We start from the raw sequence: 16,557 nt of genomic DNA, 5'->3' as shown, positions 1-16,557 counted from the left end.
AGAAGGAAAAAAAACCAGAACAAAACAAAACAAACCTTCCAACCCTCACAAGCACTTCCCAGGGTCCAGGGTTGGCTGCATTCTCACCAGGCCACTTGCTAACCTGCCAGGGAAAGAAGAGACGCTGGAGGCCTGGAGAGGGGTGTGGGGTGCTCCTTCTCTGACCTGTCAGTCTCCTCCCCGAAAGTCATTTTCCTCTGAGCCTCAGTTCATCCGGCAGACATAGACCGTCTCCTCCCTAGCTAAACACTGCTGAACAATTGTAAATGTGGCTGGACCTCAATATGAAAAAGTCAGGGAGTGAGGAAGTTTAACTCCTTAGAACCAAAAAATTAAAAACTGTTTTTAAATATATATTAATGTTGAAAACACACACACAGACATATACTCACACACATTTAGACTCTTCTCTAAAAAACATTGATGAAATATGGTACCACATTTAAAAGAGGTTCTACTAAAATTTCCAGAAAAGGAAGAGAGAGAATGACAAATCCTTGATCCCAAAGTACACACATGGTTAACAGGGACGACGATGGCAATGAAAAAGGGAAATAAGAAAAAAAAAAAAAAAATTAAGGCCCACAAGATGTTGATGCTTCTTTGATTTCTTAAAATTAGGTGGTTGTAAGGTAGAGAGATTTCTATTAATGTCACAGGAAAGGAAAAGGTGCAACATTTTCTTACAATACCCAAACAACTTAAAATTTTTATACACGAGCTTCTCTAAAGGCATTTTCTGCAAGCTAAGGAAAGATAGGGCTAGAAGGAACACATCCTTCTCAAATTCTGCTTTTATCATCCAAACAAAATATATGACACCAGAAAGAAAATTATATGTTTGTTACAGAGATGGTTGATATTCTTATAAGATATGGTCCTTATTTGCTTGTTCTTAAAGAACAAACATCTGCCTGGGGCAGGGGTGCCTAAGTCACAGAAACCAATTACCAGTATCCATTCATATACAAACCCAAGAATGAGCACATTGCAAGAACTGACCCCAGGTAGAAGGCTAACCCGGAATTCAGTTGATACACCCAAGAAGCATCCTAGAGCCCAAGGACTTTGGCAACAACTTGCCAACACTACATAAACCCAACTTAGAGGCCTGCTGCCACAGCCCCAGCCCCCCAGTCAGAGCAAATCACAGCAGCTGTCATGCACGGAGTACTGAGGATTAGCCAGGCCCAGGCCATGTAATGGCTTCACAGCACAGTAAAGCATTTAGCTCAACACCACCCACAACAAGGCAGGTGTTATTATGTGCACATTATAAAGCTGGAACCTGAGGCTCGGGAAAGCAACAGATGTGAACCCATGCCTGGCTAAACTACACAGGCTGTGCTCTTAACCACTACACTAATTTATTGATTGGCCAACAGCATGCAAAGTCTCACTTGTTGGTCTCTTGCCAGTGAAAAGTTTTCAGACCTCAGAGACAATTCCTTTTCCTTGCAGCCATTTCCCCCCACTTTTTAAATTATTTTTAATTATTTTTTTATTTTTTTTTTATGTTAGAGAATGTGTGTGAGCAGGGGAGTGGGGCAGAGGGAAAGAAAATCTCAAGCAGGCTGCATGCCCAGCGCAGAGCTCGATACAGGGCTCGATCCCATGACCCTGGGATCATGACTTGAGCTGAAATCAAAATCAGGGTCGATCCCACAACCCGGTGATCATGACCTGAGCCAAAATCAAGAGTCGGACCCTTAACCGAGTGAGCCACCCAGACGTCCCTCCCCTTTCTTACAGCATGTCTTCAGAGGACCCTTGAATCAAAGGAGAATCAACAACACGGAACAAGAGCAACAAAAGAGGTCATACTCTTTACCAAGGCTTTCTCTCTAGGGAAATATATTACCAAGAAGGACCCCAAGGTAGAGAGAGGGGGAAGCAATCTGCTTAAAGATGCTTACAGGAGGATTATTCATGCCAGTCTCAAACTGAAAAGAGTTCGAATGCCCGAATATGGGGCTAGTGGAGCACATCATGACACATAAAATGATTAATACTAAATGGGCTATTCAAAATGAGGATGTAGTTAATGCAGCTATATGGAATGTGAAATTACAATAACGCTAAATATTTTAAGTGCAATAATATGTACCCACCACTGAAAACCATAAAACAGTCCCACGGAGATACAATTTCAGAACTAAATCAGAGAATGATATAAATGAGAATTCAACTGGCTATAGTTTGTTATGGTAGTTCAAAGCTGCTGAAGAAACACAAAGTATAGAAAGTCAAAATGGAGACCAATAATAGGTTGCTATGTGATCAAAGAAACCTGTATTCATGCCAACATCACATGCATACTCTGATCAGAGAAATTAAATTTTTTTTAAGATTTTTATTTTTAAGTAATCTCTACACCCAAGGTGGGGCTTGAGTCCATGAGATCAAGAGTTGCACGCTCCATCCAATGAGCCAGCCAGACATCCCTAATTTCTTAATTTGTGTTATTAAAATACCTGTCTGCCCTATAGCTTCTTGAAAACTGGCTTTAAAATAAAGTCAACAGTATCCCTGGAGATAAAGGAGGTATGAGGTTCTATATTAGTGCTGCTCAGGAAACAGTTCCTTTAATCCTTTTTGTTTATGCTAGTCTTTGCATTTATGAACTCTCTAAATCCCTTCTTACTTAAACCATAGCACTAAGCCTAGGATTACAGATGCAGTGAATTTTCTGATAGAATGTACTTAACTTTATGTCTGAGCAATGTGTTTACAACAGTTTTGTACTTGGGTAATTTGCTGAATGAACATGTACAAAATAATGGTGTCTGAAAATTCATCTTTTAAAATGTGTTCTATCAGAAAATATGACAGGAGGTTTCCATTACTTCCGGTAAGAAAAGGTTATCCAGCCCCCTGTAAACTTTGTATATATTAATGGGCTCTGAAGCCAGGTAACAAAAGCCATGTCTTGGCTAAGACTTAAATTATGGTTTAAACATTATTAGGAAGAGGAGTTTAATGAAAAGTGTTTCAATTAACTGTTGATTAGCTGACAAAATCGGATATTCTACAAGACAACCAGACAAGCAATGCAACTTCCAAATCTGGCAGGCATTCAGAGGGAAAAAGCACTGATACATTGCCCAGCCTCTGAAGACGACATGTGTCTTTCCAGGAAATAGATGGCACCACAGGGTCGTCAGCCATTCCAATAACTTGTTTCATGGGCCACTTCTCCATGCCACAGGCTGTCAATCCTTCCTTCTACCATCCTTCAAAATACTCACCAGGATTTTTAGGATCTTTTGTATCATCATTACCACCACCATGGCCATGACACTACCGATATTGGATAGAATTCAGACACGCCACCTTACAATACACCTAGCTCCTACAATAAGCAAAAATCACAGAAAAGGCAGTGCCTTTATGATTCTGTTTTAAGGTATCAATTTTAACTAAATCATCCTTACGAACCCACTTTCTCCTTTGATCTGTCACATATTTACCTCAGGAATCAAGACACAACAATCTGTGTAAGAGCTGCTTTTGTATTAATCAGTTCCACATCTTAGAATTCCCCAGAGTTTAATATAATGGAAAAATTCATCATTTCTGCATACTACTGTCAGCAGGCAATATTACTTACCTTACATTCACAATCTGGTTTGAGGTCCTTCCAAAGTTTTCATATTTACTATTTAGCCCTCAAAATCCCCATAAACAATGAAATCTCTTTAGGCAGTCACATGTGATAACACATTTAAAAAATTAACATCTCCAATATGAGCTCTGATAAAATACTAACAAAATTAAGCAGGTGTCACCCACAAAAATTCTGGTCTAAAATGCATAACTTAATTTAACTTCACCAATACTTACCGAATGCCTACTATACCCTGCCCTAGACAATGTGCTCCTGAATCAGGCTTCTTAGGGGGAACAAAACTCCATAAAACAAAAAATTTAACAACCTTATGTATGGCCCTAAACATTAAAGAAAAACAAACAAACAAAAAACAAAGTGTGGTCCATTAAATCCAAAAGTCTGGCGACCACGGATTTAAAAAAATTTTATGGCACCTTTACTCTCCCTATGCCTAAGCAACCATCTGGTTTCAGATGAGCATCTCTGGAAGAGGCCACTAGGGACCAGGCTGTGAATTACTGCTCAGAGCTATTTAATGTACAAGACAGAAATGTATTAAATGGCAATGAAGTAGTAATTACAAAATGGTTCCCCAGTGGCTCAAAGAGTCAGTAATTAACTACCACTTAATACACACTAAGATTGTGAGTTATTAAATTACACTAAAGGAACAGTTCATTAAATGGTACCTTAGTGTCCTGAAAGAGTCATTTCCATACAACTCAGCACCAGCATGACTAGACACTGGGGAATCCCACTGTTTGCTGGAAAACAATGTTAATTGCCACACAGTACCAACTCCAGCCTGGAATCCCACATTTAGTTGGATGGATGAGCAAGCACTTCATTCTGTGTCCCCTCCCAGAAGTCCTTGGCACTGATTCAGGCTGTAGCCTGAGTACAGGGTGTGGCAAGATGGCAGCCTCACTGAGTCAATTATAGTCTTGTCTCCTGTACCAATCCACACCCAAAGTTGTGGTGTATCTTCTCACACAGGTTTATATTTTGCTATTCTGACATGAACAAAGGATATTTAAAAGTAAGTCATGATCAGGGCACCCGGGTGGGTCACTGAGTTAATGACCCGCTGAGCTTGATTTCGGCTCAGTGCATGATCTCATGGTTCATGCGTTTGGGCCCTGCGTTGGGCTCCATGCTAGGATTCCAGAGGCTGCTTGGGGTTCTCTCAACTCTCTCTCTGTCACTCCTCTGCTCACACATACACACACACACACACACACTCTCTCTCTCTCTCTTTCTGTCTCTCAAGATAAATTAACTTAAAAAAATAAAGTAAAAATAAAAATAAGTCATGATCTAATTACAAATAAGATTTGCCATATTTACTCTGACAACCTCCTTTAAAATGTCTTTTTTTGTATATCCTATTTTCTTTCCTCCTCTTGGTTCCCACCTCTCATTCCCGTTGTATTCTAAGTTAGTTTCTTCCCTAACCATTCCTTATATCCAGTCTTTTAATGATCCCAGTCTTTTAATCAAAACTGTACATGAAGAGTCTATCCCCTCTAGAAGGCTTTACCTGATGAGGAGACAAGACATTGAAAAACTCTTCCAAACTACTTTAAAATCATCCCTTCAAATTCCAAATAACTTTACCAAGAAAACTAAGTTGGTGCTTCTTCTCCTAAGCTAAACTGCCTACATCTTGTTATTCCAACGGTCTCAACATACAAATCTACCTTTCGTAGATCTACGTAACACCCAGACAAAGGGAGCACATAATGAATGTTAAACATTGAATCACTCTGACCTGTAAAAGAACACACACTACAAAAGCTTTTTAAGATGATATATGATAGCCTTATCATTAGATGAACTCAAGAAAGTGTGAAAGAAAGATAAGCAATTAACCAATGAACTGGTCAAAGTTTCAGGTGACACCAGAGGATGGACAGATGAGATCAAGGAGATAAAGTTCAAAGAGGCAGAACAACAGGTCATCAATCACATGGATCTGGGAAAACTTTCACAGACTGAAACAAATGGGGGAAAACATTCTAGAAGAAACCAGAGATGGTCATGAAAGCAGTGTTTCCACAGTAGAAACGTTAGAATACTCACCTAAAGATTATACCTTCAAATAAGAATTTAAGAGTTATTTTTTAAAAATCCCTATCCAATTACAAAGTGGTATTTGTTACTTTTATTGTCAAAAGCTGTCTTTAACAAAGTTTTAGGAGTAATATGAAAGCACAGAGCATGAAAGAGTGCTCACAATAAAGACCTAAAGGGGCAATGGTTTTAATTGCATAACCTCCAATGTGATGATTAGCTACAATCAGAATTGCAAAAAGACATAACTGTGTAAGAGCGTAGGACAGGTGGCTCCAAATGTACCACGATGGCATACTGATTATTTTGAATTGAAGCTACTTGGGAAATAGCCAGTCAAGGACACTCAGATCCCTCCTCTGTCCCCCTGAAAGCAGGAAATGAATCTCCCTTATGAAAAGTACCCTCCCCACACTAAGAAGTAAAAAGACATTCTTATCACCAGAGATAGGAACTTTAAAGCTGAGAAAACTAGAGAATCAAACTTTGTTACTTTTTTTTTTTTTTTTTTTTTTTTTTTAATTTTTTTTTTTCAACATTTTTAATTTATTTTTGGGACAGAGAGAGACAGAGCATGAACGGGGGAGGGGCAGAGAGAGAGGAAGACACAGAATCGGAAACAGGCTCCAGGCTCCGAGCCATCGGCCCAGAGCCTGACGCGGGGCTCGAACTCACGGACCGCGAGATCGTGACCTGGCTGAAGTCGGACGCTTAACCGACTGCGCCACCCAGGCGCCCCCTTTGTTACTTTTTTTTACTCATCTAGTATCTCAGTCTAAATTCCACTTGGAATGTTTTATTAATTAAAGCTTCCAAACACATGTTTTCTTTATCCTGTCAATTCCCCACCAATTTACTGTCTTAAAGGTATAACAAGGGCCTGCCTTTGGTCACTTGCTTGGTTCTCAGTTTCATTATTGGGCTTCTGGGTACACATAATAAAACCTGGATTTTTTTCTCCTGTTAATCTGTCTCATGTAAACTTAATTCTTAGTCCAGCTAAAAGAAGCTTCTAACCTGAAGGAAAATTTCTTCCTCCCATTCAACTGCATACAAGAATGATGTAGGGGAAAATACACACTGGATATACATTTTGGTTTTTAGCCAGTGAAGCTACAAAATTAATCATTAAACCTCCCTCCATTAGTTATCCAAAGTCCACTTGCCAAGAAAAAAAAGTAGCAAAAGAGTTCGAGAAAATTAACCATTTAAAATACATTAAAAGAACAGCATTAAAGAAGTCAGCAACATGTTTTCATTCATTTAGGACAATAAAAAATGATTCAACATTTCTGTAGTTTGTCAGCCTGAGTGAAAATCCAAAATAGTTATTATATTGTGACTCGGCAGTCTAGTGAGAGAATTAGATGAGTACAAGGGTGTTTAATGAAGCATTATTCAAAACAGGGAAAATATTTCATCTTTAAGAGATTGGTCAAATAAATCATAGCACGTTCATACAATGGACCATATTTCAGATATTAAAAAGGAGGGGCCTATCTAAATTGATTGACTTGGAAAGACTGCCACAATCTACTGTGAAGAAAAAAACAAAACAACGCCCTATAATACAATCTTATATATTTAAGGTTGTGAGTGTGCATATGTGCATGATGATCATAAAAAAATAAAGGGCAATAATTATCTTTTAGAAGGTAGGTACTTGGCATGATTTTCCCTTTACCTGTACTTTTACATGTTGTTTAAACTTTCCACAATTAGCATTTCTTTAAACAACAGAAGAAAACACACACACACAACTGAAAATTTAGCTTCTTTCTTTAAAATTTTTTTTTTTCAACGTTTTTTATTTATTTTTGGGACAGAGAGAGACAGAGCATGAACGGGGAGGAGCAGAGAGAGAGGGAGACACAGAATCGGAAACAGGCTCCAGGCTCCGAGCCATCAGCCCAGAGCCTGACGCGGGGCTCGAACTCACAGACTGTGAGATCGTGACCTGGCTGAAGTCGGACGCTTAACCGACTGCGCCACCCAGGCGCCCCATTAGCTTCTTTCTTTATATTGGGGGTGGGGTCATTGATACATCTATTTTTTAAAAAACAATACTCTTCTGGAGAGAGTAACAGTCATGCTTTATTTACAGGATGATAATTCACTGTCCATATATCAGAAGCTCCAGAAAGGAAATCACCTGATCCTCAGGCTGGTGAAGCACCTGCCTTGGCTAATAGTTCCCAGCACAAGTGGATTCAACTACTCAAACTGCCCATCAGAGCTGGCAGTGACTCCCAGGGGAGGCCACTGAGGCCGCTGGACCACCTGCTCATCAGCATAGGCTCACCTTCCTACTCTGGGACTTCACGAGAGGCAGGGTAGGATGATAGGTCCCGGTTCAGGAAATACCAGCTAGGCCCTCTGGACTCAGCCCATGGCACTGAGCAAGGAATTGCTAAATGCAACTTCACCAAAAGAGAGTGGGAGAAAAGAGAAGACCAGATGCCTGAGGCCTGCTCCATTTTTCCAAGAGATGCAGCCAAAAGGCCACTGGGGAAGACAGTCTGGTAAGATCAGTATGCATGCCCACCAAACAGTGGCAAGACTCCACCAAGGAGCCAAGGGTTCCTTGGCTCCTCTAAACTACCAGTTAATAGGTCCAGAATAGGCCCACTGTGGATCCAGAACTGCAGTATGAGCTGGAGGTGGGAGGACAGTACAGAGCAGGGCAAGATCACTGTGGGGTAAGGAGCTCAGCCTGGGCCTGGAATTCTGTTCCTTGTCAGTCTCTGCACCCAGACAGGGTAAGAATCGCCATGTGACCCTGGCCCGTGGTTCTTCTGGGCTTCCTTCTCAATGACTGACATACCAGAGCCTGAGGTGGTGAGGAGTTGAGCCTTGAGCCCCAGGAAGCCATGACAGAGGCTTGGTGCAAAAGCATTTCAGGCAGGGAAAATGCACACACGGAGGGCCCTGAAAAGGGCAGGACGTCGGTGGCTGAGGACCAGAAAGACAAGTGTCAGCGCTGGAGCTGAGGAGCACAGGGGCAGCTAGAGCAGGGGCTGGAGAAGTTGGCAGGAAGGCATCTTGACAAGGAATTTGGATTTTATCCTAGTGCAACAAGAGAAGGATGGAAGATTTCAAGTAGGATGCAAATGTAGTCAAATTTATAGCCTAATTTACATTTTTAAAGTTTATTTATGTTGAGAGAGAGGGAGAGAGAGAGACCACGAAGGTGGGGCAGAGAGAGAGGGAGAGAATCCCAAGCAGGCTCCGTGCTGTCAGCCTGAGTCCAACACAAGGGCTCAATCCCACCAACCTCGATACCACCAACCGAGAGACCATGACCTGAGCCAAAATCAAGAGTCAAACACCTAACCCACTGAGCCACCCAGGTGCCCCTAATTTACATTCTTAATAATCCTGACAGCTGCTGTGTATGTATCACAGATCATGTAGATCGTCAAACTTTTCAAATTTTACTGAAAATCTATTGTTAACAGGCACCTAGGTGGCTCAGTCGGTTAAGCGGCTGACTTCAGCTCAGGTCATGATCTCACAGTCTGTGAGTTCGAGCCCCGCATCAGGCTCTGTGCTGACAGCTTGGAGCCTGGAGCCTGTTTCAGATTCTCTGTCTCCTTCTCTCTGACCTTCCCCCATTCATGCTCTGTCTCTCTCTGTCTCAAAAATAAATAAACGTTAAAAAAAATTAAAAAAAAAAGAAAACCTATTGTTAAAACTCAGAATGTATTGAGGCCACAAAGCACAGCCTTTTCCTAATCCATTTTCCCCACAGGTGGTACAGATAAGCTCCTAGAATGCACACTAGCACACTCTTTAAAAACAGTACATCGTAAGGCGATCCCTTCTAGGGAATGTATTTCTCTCCAAAAAAACAAAACAACAATTTCAATGTTGGGGTGTTTCTCCTCCAAAAGGCAGGACAGGAGAGAACTGTAAGACAGAAAAAATATACAGTTGACCCTTGAACAACCTGGGGGTTAGAGGTGCTGATCCCTGCACAGTTAAAAAATCCACATATAACTTGTGAATCCCCAAAACCTGACTATTAGTAGTAGCCTACCCTTGACGAGAAGCCTCACTGATGACAGAGTCAACACATTATTTCGTGTTATATGTATTATACATGTATTCTTACAATAAAGTAAGCTAGAGAAAAGAAAATGTTATTAAGAAAATCATAAGGAAAAGAGAATACATTTATAGTACTGTACTGTGTTGACTGAAAAAAAAAATCCACATATTAAGTGGACCCAGCCATTCAAAACCAGGTGGTTCAAAGGTCAACTGTATTGTTTTATAGCAAAGGGTTGTGCTTTCATAAGATGTTTTGTTACCAATTAATGCAAAGTTAGCCGTTCATTGACAATGGAGCACATCCTACTATCTCCTTACTATTCAAACTCTGATACCGTGAAAACATTTCCTCTCAGATTAAGATTTTTTTTAACTAGTTCAGTAATGATACGGAAATAGAGAAATCACCCCCATCTTATGCAAAGCTTTCCCCTTAAAAAGTAACAACAGGAAAATAGCCCCTAAAGCAAATGGTAAGTAGCAGAGTATGATTTGCACCTTTTAGAACTGGAATGCCATTGTAAAATCACTCTACAAAACTCGTGAAAGTATGACTACCATTTATCTCGAGCCTTCCATTGAGTAGTTAAAGTGCTTTACAAATATCATCCTCATAATAACCCCATAAAGAGAGGAGAGTTTGCCATAAAAGTTCATTGGGCGTGAAAACTTGGCTCAGTTATTCAACAGCTTGATCCAAAAGTAATTATTAAAATTAATTTTTAACAGCAACAAAAATAATTTGGCTGCAAGAGTAAACTAATAAGCAGTCAACTACCTACCCATGGAACATTTCATCTACACAAAGGCTGCATTCGTTGCCCCAGTACCTGGAATTACTTCTACAAAACCAGCTCCTGTAAATTGCAATAGCCCACAGGCTTGATGTCAGGGGCAGTCTTGAAAGCAGCAGTCTCCATTTCATAGTAGCACTTGGTCCTACATTTACAGCGCCCTGAAGTCTGGCACCAAATGAGCTGGGGAGATGGTGACTTCCTAATGAATTAAGGCTGAGCGAAAGCACCATCCTTCACGGTGCATGTGGGATAGACCGTTAATTGCTCAAGGACATACAGACTCATCCCAGCCTCTCCTATGCAGCAAGGTTGGCCATGTGCACACCGGCAATCCTGAGGGCCTCCTGGCAGATAAAACACCAAAAGGGAAGGGTAGCTCTGTGGAGCCAGCAGTCGTGCGCAGATGTACCTACTGGTGCAAAAAATGCCGATTGCCATAAGCCCTTTCCCAGCTTCTGAGGAGCAGAGGCCATAGGAATGAGAACAAGTCCATGGAAAGTACGACTTAGAGGCCAGGCCTCTTTTGCCAGCCTTCGACCACCATTGTGTGCTATTTCTCTCTTCAGCCATGGGCAAGCTTCCCTGATGAGAAATGAATTTGCAGCATGAAGGCAGCTGGTTCTGTAAGCTAGATTCTCTAAGATCCTGGCTCTTAAATTCAGGATTTTTTTTTTTACGTTTATTTATTTCTGAGACAGAGAGAGACAGAGCGTGGGTGGGGAGGGGCAGAGAGACAGGGAGACGCAGAATCCAAAGCAGGTTCCACGCTCTGAGCTGTCAGCACAGAGCCCGACGCAGGGCTTGAACCCACAGACGGTGAGATCATGACCTGAGCCGAAATCGGTCACTCAACCGACTGAGCCACCCAGGCGCTCCTGAATTCAGGATTATCCCATGCACCCTAGACGTGACTAGAAGTCACTAGGCAAGGAAACTCTCCCAGACTCTTCACAGCATGGCATGGTGAAAAAAGGATTCACAACCCTCCTTTGCTACCTACTAGTTGTGTCATTTACACAAGTGACATATTCACTGAGCCTCTGTCTCATCTGTAAAATGGGTCTAATACTGCACAGGGAGGTTGTGAAGTTTAAATATGCTAATGAATGTGCAATGCATTACACATTCAATGCATACAACGGATGCCAATTATTACTCTCTTCTGTTGGCATGAAGTCAACCTCCTCCTATTTTTAGTGAGTTCCATTCTTCCGTGTTTGTCACTTTCGAATTTTTTAATCCATTCAAAATGGACTACCCATATCTACTTCATACTAACATAAAGGCCAGGGTGGTGATTTAAAACTGGGTTTAGATCAAGCAGAGCTGTGGTCAGAAACCCAGTTCCACTACTTCCTGGTTGTATGATCTTGGGAAAGTTTATGGAACCTGTGATGCCATTTTACCAGGTACATGGTGGGACATTAACATCACAGTTAATGGCTTACTGGGAACATACCTGCAGGGAGTAAACGGCTGTCTTTGTAGACAATCCTGGTTGGTATCCTCCCTGGGGCCTTGGACGCCCTAAGCAAATGCCACTTAATAACAACACTTTCTTTGCTTGGTCACCGGGCACCAGATGGTAGCCCACTATCGTTGCCGAGCAGACCTTAGAAATAATGCTTGCTGACTGATGTTGATTTGGGTGCCCATGCTATGTTTGCAACATTAGTGGATAACAGGGGTTAGCTCTAAGTTTCAAGAGCCTTTAGGGGTAAAATAGGCCTGAACAGTCCTGGCCCTGAATCTGGTCTGGTCACCCTCAATGCCCCTGGGCAGACTGGCCTGGTTTGCCTGGGCTCTTGCAGTAGAATCAGGACCATTTCTAGCTGGCCCCTTAGGAACAGGATCCAACAGAGAAATGCTACTGGAACAACTGTATCCATCTTTTTTTTTTTTTTTTTAACTTTATTTTGAGAGACCGAGAGAGAGAGAAAGAGCAGGGGAGGGGGCAGAGGGAAGGAGAGGGAGAGGAAGAGAATCCCAAGCAGGCTCCATGCTGTCAGTGCAGAGCCCAGCGTGGGGCTTGAACCCACGAACAGCAAGATCATATCCTGAGCCAAAATCAGGAGTCGGGCGCTTAACCGACTAAGCCACCCAGGTGCCCCATTATAACCATCTTCTTTGGCCAGGGAATCTATTCACATCTCCACTGGGTCTCAGGACAGTGGGAGATAGCAAGAAAGCCCCTCCTTCCCATACTCTGAGCATCTAAGCATCTGAGTAAAGCCCACTCATTTTATAGAGAAAGAACCTACTTCCGAAGTCCATCTCTAAAATTAGAAAAGCAGTCCTAAATCAGACTGTTGTAAGTGCTCCTCACACTGTCTGGCACACAAACTTACTGTTTTCTATTGCAAGACTCTGCCCATTTTATTAGAAGTCTCTATGAAGTATTCTAAAATTATTGTTATATTTGAGCTTAAAATCTATAAATATAAAATGCTTCTAGATTTATAAAAATAAAATGGGAATATTGATATAGCTCATGTTTAGAAAAAGGAAAAAAAAGACTAAAAGATTCAGACATAGGAAGATGGTTCTTGGAACCTTATGGAATGATACTCTTTTACCAAAAGATATAGTCATTGAACATACTTAAAATATACTTAATATAAAGTATTACTGTAATCTATTTGATTGTCACAAAAACCTTTAAGGCATTATTGACCACAATTCACAGATGAAGGGACTGAAGCAAAGAAATTTTAAGTAACTTCCCAAAGATCACCCAGCTGGTAAATGTTAGAGTTGGTTTCAAATCCCAGTAGTCTAACTCCAAAGCCTGGGCTTTTAACCACTCTACACTTAGTCACGGTTTACAAATCAAAGTTCAAGACTCTTTCTCCATTCCAATTTGCAGAAGACCCTATGCCTTCCATCTACAATGCTGGGAGTATTAACATTCCATGCAGGCATTTAGGATTCCCCATCCCTATTCTCTTAAAGCCTTAGGGCAGTCTAATGCCCCTCCCAGATCCAAACACCCCCGGTAAATGGAGGAGAAAGGGGGAGAGGACAGAAGGCAACCAGGCCCCAATTGAGAACCATTATAGTAAACAGAAAAGGAAATCAAAAGGACATCAAGAAAATTTAAACAAGCGGGGTGCCTGGGTTACTCAGTCAGCTGAGTGTCATACTTTGGCTCAGGTCATGATCTCATGGTTTATGGGTTCGAGCCCCACATCAAGCTCTGTGCTGACAGCTCAGAGCCTGGAGCCTGCTTCAGATTCTGCATCTCCCTCTCTTGCTCTACCCCTCCCCTGCTTGTGCTCTCTTACTCTCTCAAAAATAAATAAAATAGGGGCACCTGGGTGGCTCGGTCGGTTAAGCGTCCGACTTCGGCTCAGGTCACAATCTCACGGTCTGTGGGTTCGAGCCCCGCATCAGGCTCTGAGCTGACAGCTCAGAGCCTGGAGCCTGTTTCAGATTCTGTGTCTCCCTCTCTCTGTGACCCTCCCCCGTTCATGCTCTGTCTCTCTCTGTCTCAAAAATAAATAAATGTTAAAAAAAATTATAAAAAAATAATAATAAAATATAAATTAATTAATTAATTAATTAAACATGGAAAAAAAATTTTTAAAGGGGGCACTTCGGTGGCTCAGTCAGTTAAGCATCTGACTTCTGCTCAGGTCATGATCTTGCAGTTCATGGGTTCGAGCCCCACATCAGGATCTGTGCTGACAGCTCAGAGCTGGGAACGTGCTTTGGATTCTGTCTCCCTCTCCTTCTTCCCTCACCCCATCATGCTCTCTCTCTCTCTCAAAAAATGAATAAACATTTAAAAAAATTTTAATAAAAAATGAAAAAATGAAATAAAAAAGAAAATTTAAACAAGAAATGCTAACAAGATAAAGAAATGAGAGACAAAGGGAAGACACACACCAAATTTCCTTCCTTTTCCTGCACTGTTCAACTGGTAATTAGACTAAAAACAATCCAAACTTCTGAAAAGTCATCAGGACTCAGCAGCTAATAGAAAATTGCTTTCTAAAAACAAATCCATGTATGGTAGGCATTCTTAATCTGTTCTTTTGTAAACTCTACGCCCAAGATTTCAAATTAACTTATGACCTGCCAGACCACCTTCAATCTACAAATCTGACCTCTTGACGGGGGCATGGTGAAAAGCCCTCAACTGTGTTCAGCCTGATTTAAAAGAACTCAGACTGTTCCAGAATAAAGATCGAATTCGGATTCAAAACCTGATTGCTACAATTAGTAAAAATCTATATTCTAGGGCTCCTGGGCAGTTCAGTCAGTTGAGAGTGCGACTCTTGATTTCGGTTCAGGTCATGATCTCATGGTCATGAGACAGAGCCGGGTGTCTAGCTCTGCATGTGGAGCCTGCTTGGGATTTTCTCTCCCCCTCTGCACTTCACCCCTGCTCTCGCTCTCGCTCTTTCTCGCTCACTCTCTCTCTCTCTGAAATAAAAAAATAAAGTTACGAGGCACCTGGGTGGCTCGGTCAGTTAAGCGTCCGACTTCAGCTCAGGTCATGATCTCACGGCTTGTGACTTTAAGCCCTGCATCAGGCTCTGTGCTGGCAGCTTGGAGCCTGGAGCCTGCTTCGGATTCTGTGTCTCCCTCGCTCTCTGCCCCTCCCCCACTTACACTCTGTCTCTGTCTCTCTCTCTCAAAAATAAAGATTAAAAAAAAGTTTTTTTAATGAAGTTAAAAAAAGAAAAGAACCTATACTCTGACAAGGGGACCACTCATTTGGCTTCAAAAATCTAGACTGCTAAGAACGTCAAGGTGACAGATACACAACAAATACAACACCCATACTCCTTCCTCAGGCTGCCCTCCTTCTCTACCAATGCGGTGTCACTCTGGAGAGACCAGCCAAAGGCAGCTCCCCTAGCTGACTAGAGAGAGGTTTATGTTTGCCAAGCTGGGGCTAGGATGTGGGATTTGAAGTGCCCTATGGTGCTCGTGCTCCTCAGACCCGCAGCACCTACAAAAGAGTTACAGTGTCCCCACCACCTACTCACCCCTCCTCTTCTTGCCCTCCTTCTTCATTCTGCCCTCTACTCCTGTCTTCCCCTTTCTTCAATCCCTGGGCAGGTCCAACCCTCTCTCCCCAGGCTTCCTTTGTAACAATGGATTGCTTCTGAGGACACTTTACACAGAAACCACAGAGCCAGAGAAGGGTTTTGCCAAGAATTCCAAAGCAGTCACATCCAGATTTCAGAAAACCATGCCAGGAGATGTTCAGCTCCCCTAATCCCTTGGTCTGTGTGCTGACATGTCCCAGAGAGAAAAGGAAAGGCTGCTACAAGGGATGCAGGATGAGGGTGACAGAAACAGCTCACCCTCAGGAAGTCCCGTTTACCCTCACAGTCCTTCACAGCCTTTGCGGAAGATAACCACAGCTCCCCTTGCAGGATCACAGCCAATAATGCCTCATATTAATTAGCCTGACCCTCCTCACTGATGTTAGCATTAACAGTGACATCCCTGGAGGTCCACACCCCTACAACCCGGACTTGTTTGCACTCTGGCACCAATCTGCAAAAAGGCAGCTTCTTCCGCCCGCCTGCCCTAACTCAGGAGAAGCCATCCCTGATGCTGACTTCCTTGAAGCACACCTGGCTTCTGGGAGAGCTCCTGATGCAGGCCTCAAAATCTGAAGTGTCATGAGTCTCCTCTAATGTTGGTCACTGTGTTATTTCCAGGCTTTCTTAGAAGTGTAACTTCACATTTACAAGGACACTATTAGTTCTCTCATAGGATGCATTCAACTGATTGTGTATCTCTCCTCCCTAACCAGCTAAACATAAGGGATATTCTGTTATATACCCAAGGTGTGATTTTTACAACCTATACTTTAATGCTGTTCATCTCTAGGAAAAGATACCTTTTAGAGTGCCTACAACCCCAGGACAGGATTTAGGACACACTGATCTAATCTTCTAAGAGAACTGAAAAACTCTGCCAAAAGTGTACACTTCAGGGAGGGCCCGAAGAGTCATTGGGTCTTGGGACATCAGAGCAATAATCCGGAATAAAGCACCAAAT

At 42.1% G+C, this 16,557-nt stretch overlaps 1 protein-coding gene across 3 annotated transcripts in view; it reads right to left on the bottom strand.

Annotated features, from left to right (window-relative positions):
- LHFPL2 (LHFPL tetraspan subfamily member 2) overlaps positions 1 to 16,557 on the bottom strand; it is a 170,114-nt gene that overhangs the window by 122,611 nt on the left and 30,946 nt on the right. The window lies entirely within an intron of this gene.

Source organism: Neofelis nebulosa, chromosome 1 (assembly GCF_028018385.1).
Source record: "Neofelis nebulosa isolate mNeoNeb1 chromosome 1, mNeoNeb1.pri, whole genome shotgun sequence".
In the NCBI taxonomy this organism is placed as follows: domain Eukaryota; kingdom Metazoa; phylum Chordata; class Mammalia; order Carnivora; family Felidae; genus Neofelis; species Neofelis nebulosa.
This window is presented reverse-complemented; position numbering and strand designations above follow the sequence as displayed.